Source organism: Seriola dumerili, unplaced genomic scaffold (assembly GCF_002260705.1).
Source record: "Seriola dumerili isolate Sdu_G_001 unplaced genomic scaffold, Sdu_1.0 BDQW01001661.1, whole genome shotgun sequence".
Taxonomy (NCBI): Eukaryota; Metazoa; Chordata; class Actinopteri; order Carangiformes; family Carangidae; genus Seriola; species Seriola dumerili.
This window is the reverse complement of record NW_019175916.1, coordinates 340,159-347,302: the sequence shown is the minus strand read 5'-3', so window position 1 is coordinate 347,302 and position 7,144 is coordinate 340,159.

Sequence of the window (7,144 nt, the reverse complement as noted above, 5' to 3'; positions counted from 1 at the left end):
ACAACTCTTCAGAGCTCATGCATTGTGCAGGAACATTTACTTCAAACTGTTCACAGTGTCCCTCAGGTCACCACAGTGGTTTCACACAGCAAAGATAAACAGCTTTTGCCAAACTGAAACATAATTTAAACACATGGCTGCCTTAATTTGATTTGTCTCCAAGAGGAACAGACCTATAATGAATTCCATACGTCATACTTTCAGTTAAACACTCTCTATGTTATTAAGCTTGAAAGACTCATTCAATTTGACTAAAGAAATCTCAACACGAGATCCAACTTTCCTCAGCTTTCAAACACATCTTCTGGCCTTCATGGTTTAGTTTAGTTAGCTCAATTGTTCAATTCCCTGAACATTGAATCTATGTCAGTTTGTTGTCATGCATAAACTTTTCCAATTTAATTTTATATTTTGGTACTTAAATGTGATATCCACAATTTGTAAGAATGACACTTTTACAGAATGGTTGATAACACATAAAAATTTATTTCTGAATATAATTTCATGGGGGAAAATTGTGACCTGAACATTTTTTTTTTTAACACCTTTTTTTCAAACTGGATCTTAAACAAATAGAATTTAAATAAACTGCTCGGACAAAATATACCTCACTTAACCGCAGTAAATTTAACACGAGACGGCCCATAGCAGGCATCAGACATGTCCTCTTTTCAGTGTATTTGAGTGATGACGTTATTTGGAAATTGCACAGATGAGCGAACATGGCAGCAGCAACATTAATGGCGCTTGGAGCCCTGCTTTTCCCACTGTCTGCGACCTATACTCAGTTGCACCAACACGTGCCTCATGTATCCACACGCAGATGTTTCCCTCAGAGATTAGCCTGTGATATAGTGTGTGGTGTGAAGGACAATCAACTCCCTTGCATGCAGATGCTTCGGGGACCTTTCAGGGGCCCTCATTTTATTCTCTCAATATATAGTGATAATGAGAGAGCCCTTAAACCCTCCTTGAAAAATAATTCCCTAGAGCAATTCTCCCTCAGGCTGCATTCCTCATACCTATCTTGTGTCTTAAATCACCGCCAATGCCTTTAAATATAGAAATGAACCACAGGATAAGAGATTTGTCATGGCTTCCACAACACGGACAAGGTGTTGAATGTATATTTGTTGAATGATTATTTATTTGAATGATTATTTATTTAGTGGTTAGAATTTGATGTTGATTTTTCAAGGGCAATTTTCCTTTCAAGAGTGACATTATTATCTGGTGTTTCACTCAGGCCATTATTATTGGCTTTCTGCATTTCCCTTATGATTATGTCCCCAGTTAATACAGAGCATTTGCCATGCTATATAGATTATAAGAAAAACCCCAGTGGTTCATGGTCACAAGCCACAAATGGCAAAGTTTTAGAAGAAGTGAGCTGGAACTCAAAATGTTCTCTTGGCATGGGCTTGGAGGAGAAATCACAACTCTTACGAGCCCTCTGGGTGTCATTTCGCCTGGCTGTGCATTCAGGCAACACTTACAAACACGTCCTGTCCAACTAGCTGGAGAGTGGCAGACTTGCTTTATGGGCTCTGGGTTGGACAGCGTGAGGGAGGCAGGCACGTAAAAAGTGCCTGGTCACAGGAATCAAAGGGGGGAGACGGCATCCCAGGGACGCCAGAGCCCCACTGATGGGATTCTCACAGACAGGAGAGGCCAAGTTTGCCAGTCCCCATCTCCTCAGCGGAGAGGCCACTTCCCTGGGCCACTGTGGTTCCTCAGTATCACCTATCAGCCAGGTCAATCAGTGGCTGAGATAAAGCAGGACCTCAGGACGGATGGTCTTTGAACACAGCAGGGGGAGAACTCCCCCAGGTCTCTTATCTCATTAAACTTGAAAAAGGTATATTAATCCTTTAAAGACTAAGATAACAGTATGGATGACAACAGTCAGGGAGACTGACAGTAATATAAACACTATCTATGTTTGGCCATCAACGTTTCATCTCTGGAGACAAGAGGAAAACATGTAGAGTTCTTCCTCTGCTCTTGAAAGGATGTTTTTTTGAAACCGTTGTCTCCTGTGGGTCAGCTTGTTTTACACAGAGATTAACAACATACATATACAATTTTTTTTTAATGCTTACTGAACGAGCTTTATTTTTGAAATGCAGTTGTCAGAATGCAAATGTATTCATCTCCTAAAGTGTATGATTTAATGTTAAATGACAGGCATACAGGCCTTCAGAGAAGGAAATTTTGGCTTCACAGGCCACAAAGAATCTGACATCTAACATCAGTCCCCTTTTTTTTCTCCTGTTCTTTTTGAGGTGCACTTTTTCACACCAACACACAAAACAGTCTCCACAGTTTGCTGCCAGCGCTGCACTGTCCTACACCTCGAGCATGGTTAACAGCACATGGAAAGAAAAACACCACGTTGTACTGCGATATGCCAGATTCATACAAATCTTGACATGCACACACAAAAAAGCTGGAAAATTTCCTTTATGTGCCGTTTTAGCCCTTTGTCATCTTCAACTTTGGTGGGCAAGGCTTGAAATAGTAGAAGTTAATCTCACAAATGATGATGAAAAACTAATCAAACGAATTTTATTATTTATTTTATATTTATTATGCAGTCAACACCATGACCATGTATTTCCACCTTGGGACTGCAGTGAACCAATGACTGTCTTAAAAAAAACAGATTCAAACGTCATATAACTAAGGAACCAATCCTGTCAACTTGCAGAGACAAGGGGCGGGCAAAAATAAACCCGAATCCTTTTCAGTTCAGAGGCAAGAGTTTGCATTAGCACAACTAACAGTGTCAGCCACTGCCAGTTGCGAGCTAACAAACACCATAAACAAATGAAAGATGCTAACTACGCTAACTGTTCTGCTGCTAGTCATCGATTTTGGTCACAACAGACTCAAACATGTGACTGAGTCTCTCCAATATTTCCTCTAACACTAACCACATTGACACACACTGCTCCTTCACCAGTCACCAAAATCTTCTCAGTACAGAGAGCGAGAGTTTGCATTAGCACCGCCGCAAACACTGTGTTAGCCGCTGCCAGTTACAAGCTAACAAACAACATAGGCAATTAACTGCGCTTACCGTGCTGATACCTCCTTGAATCGGTGATTTTGGTGCACAATAAACTCCTCAAACATTCCCGAGTCTAGGTCTGACTGAGGCTCAAACATGTGGCTGACTCTCTCCATTACTTCCTCCAATCGTCTTGATACACACTGCTGTTTCACCTCTGGCTGTTTCACCTGTAGACCTGGCGAATGCGGCGGATGTGGGCGGGGCATAATATCCAGATTTTTCAATGAGGAAGTAAGCTTAGATGTGTCTTCCAGCCCCAGTTTTTAATTTATTTTTCTTGTTTTTTTTTCACTTTTTGTTTGGGAAAACCATGTTAAACCAAACATTAGTCATAGAAGATTATTTTTTAAGTTTAAGTTTAAAACATGTCTGCAGAGGAACTTAAAAAATGGGGAAAGGTAAGGTTTCATTCCTACCTGCCAGTTACTGATAAGTCAGTTGCTACCGGCTCACCTGGGAGATGAAGAAGAGGAAGATGAGAAGGCATTTCGCCCTTTGGATCCTTTCAAAATATGCAAACGGCATCTTTAAAGATCAGGATGTGCAAGCTACTGTAGCCAACCAAGTTTATTCATCCATTCCATCTCTGTACCTGTTCATTAGTATTCAGGGGCTATGTTTTAAAGATGGGGTAATTAGCACATTAAATTATTCAAATCTATTTGTCCACTGCAGAAAATTGTAACAGGATCCAAAAAGCATGCATAATGATTCAAAAAAGAGTAGCACTTTAGTAACTTCAGAGGACTAAATTGTCCCATAAGGTTTTTACTACAAATGTATTGGTTTTAGACCTCTGACTTGCCCACAAAATGAACTGCTAACAGTAAAAAAAAGAGCCAAAGTTCACTTCAATAGAGTAGGATTTAGAGATGTCTTGAAATTATATGGAGCCATTGTCAGACACGAATTTGTGCAGGATTTCATATGGTTGTAGTGCCTCTTTGGTTCCAGCAACATCTTTGGGTTTTCATTATCATCAATCATACTGTTTGGAACCAGATTGCATGACTTGATTGTCAAATTCATGATCTGCTGAGTTGGGTCCAGAACAATTGGCTGGAGAAAACACAGATGCAGGTCAATGCAGTTTTTTTCCCAACTCCAGCTGAGCGAGGTGGTAAACTCAGCACCTGAAGAGCAGCCAAATCCAGAGGGGATCGCTGTGTATTTAGTGGCATGAGTTGACATCTATTGATTAGAGGCAGAGAGTTGAGTTTCTACAGCTGTTCTGTGTTAACTGGGAAACTTTGGCTTGGTGAGGATGACCAGGGCTGCCAGGTGCACTTCATGCCTCTACTTTAGCAATTTAACTCCATTATCATGTGTGAGTTCATCTTAGGCTGGGAATTCTCCTTGCAGTTCTTCTGTTATTATTCCAAAAAAAAAACCCTAAACTGTGCACATTTTACTACTAGTCTGGGGGCGATTAACTCATTATTAGGTTGCCTAACTAGGTTAACCTCTACTCATTTATGACCTATACATCCTGTCATAACATTATATACACATTGGACGTATAGGAATCCAAGTCAGAAAGAGTCTGTCGTAAGGATGTGTCCAGGTGGTAACATCATGGTTGCTGGATCTAAAAATCATTTGCATTGTTAAATATGTGGACACTACTAACACAGTCAGGAAGTGAAAGTCTGCATCATTATGGCTAATTTCAGTGAGAAGCTTCATCTCTATGGAAAGATGCACTTGACATAGATGCTCAGGTAGACCTGGATTCTCCTTGTTCCAGAGCCTTAGAACAGGATTTTAATCTAGATTGTGTAAAGGATAAAAAAGTCTATATGTGTGTGTTGCTCTCTGACTTGGGCTCTGGGGGCTCTTGATTTATTATCCTTTTGACCATGTTTCTGGATATAATTGTCGGTTGTGGTCAGGTGAGTTGCAACAGAGGGTTTTGGTCACTCAGCTGCACGGCTCTGGTGACACATGACAGTGATTATCAGGTGAGCTGTGATTACACTGAGGAGTTGACCGGCTCTGCTCTGAGAAACAGATGATGTTGATGATTAATAATGAACTGAGCGCTCTATTAACTTCATAACTCCATCACTGATCACATCGGTCTCATCACACTGAACAGCTGACCACAATTTATCCTCTCTGTATGTTCAGCAGCGTACCGTGAACTGATCTCTAGCTTCATTCATATGATGTATCTGGCAGATCGGATCAAAACTGTCCCTACCTAAGCTCCCTCCCCAGATCTGAATGTACACAATCTGAAGCTGGAGCACTTCCAATTTAAAAGGCCACAAGATACAACTTGAATTAATTTTTTCATTGCAAGAGAGAGGAACTCAGAGACTGGATACTCGAAGTGGATAAACTAAATGATGAAGCAGAAACAAGTGAGAGCCCTATTGTGGTATTTACTCTCCTCAGTTTAGGTTGTCATGTGCACAGCAATATAAGCTATTCTTGTCGTTTTCTAAATCAGTAATTAGCAGTTGTCAATGGCAGCTGACTGCATTCACTGGTATAAATCAGATGTGTAGGCTACAGTAAGATGAACACCAGAAGGACACCATGTTTGGCGACGGTAAAGTAGTTATAGTATGAATAATTTCCCAATTAAATTAAAGTCACTAGTTAAACTCACATAGAATTAGATGCATTTTATTTGACCTACTTTCTCACATTTTCAGCTATGAAATGTATTTTTGCAAAGGCAATAAATCACCATAAACTCAAAGCTGACAGAACAAATGAATCCTGGTGCATGTGTTTTGAGCTATTAGGTCCAGTTCATGTGCTATGAATCTATATAAATCCTGGGTTTTAACTGTTGTCAGCAGTACAGTGCTTAGAGTGCATTTTACTGTGACTATGCTATTCTTACTCAGTGGCTTCAGAACACAGACATTATTTCATTATTTGGCAGCAGTATAAGAATGTGATTTCTTATTGGTGCTCATGTATTGGAAATAAAGCCATTTGAGTTGCCGCCTTGAGATTTTTGACTCTGCAAAGTTGTCATCACCATCATCTATCACTCATTCTCATATGTATGTGCATACTGCATCCAAATGCCTATTTTTATAGCACTGCAGGTGATAAAAACTCAGGCCTCACTTAGGGTCTAATCCATTTAAAGGAAATAGGTGGGCTTACGTCTTCCTCACTTCCTTACACCTTTAAAAATGCTTGTTTGCTTTTACAACTGGCTCTGTGCACAGCTGGGGAGGGGCAGTACAGATGGATTTAGGCTTCGTTATTTTTTCTGCCTTTGTAACAGCTCATTTAAAATCACAAGGGCCTGAAGCCCAAGACAGATGGAGTCTACTTAAGAAAGAGTCAGTGTCTAATTTAACTCAAATACTTCCTAATGTGAAGTAACACTACACCTTTGTGAAAATACTTTAGAAGCTCTCATGAAAGTTTCATGAAAGAGTGTTCCTGTTTGGATAAAATGTATTGTTTTATATAATATACAATCTAATAAAGGTCTTTATCCATCACATGTGTGGTGCACACACACAAATGCCTTTTAACTTTGAGCAATCATAATTTGGTCACTTTTGCCATTTAAAAGATGCTCTCAAGAGTGGTGTTTTGCAGAGAGCAACATTAGACTATGAGTGAACTTTTCCAGTCTCATCATTGCGTGTATAGCATATCAGGCCAGTCCCATGACCTAAGCTTGCTGTGAAATTGCTTAAGCTTGGTTTGAAAGTATCCGCATAAGTCATATATCACCCACTCGCAGCTCACCTTATCTTGACTGCTCAAATACTGCCACAAGAAGCCTTGCTTGCTCACATCAAAGAAATGTTTGGAAAGCCTCTTAAGCTCCCTGTAAAGGGTTACATAGATCCCCTGAAAATAAAGAGCTGGGTTATAGGACCTAGTGTGGGAAAGGCAAGCTGAGCTAATGATTTAGGCCGTCCATTTGAGAAGCTAATTTCAAAATAATCAAGAATGCCATTTGCGAATAAGACAAAAAGTTTCAAAAAGTTTTTGAAAGCCTTGATGTATGGTGTGTTTTGCTTCCTTTCCTCTGCATGCATCCTCACAATGAGACGAAAATACACAAATGATCATCATGAACAT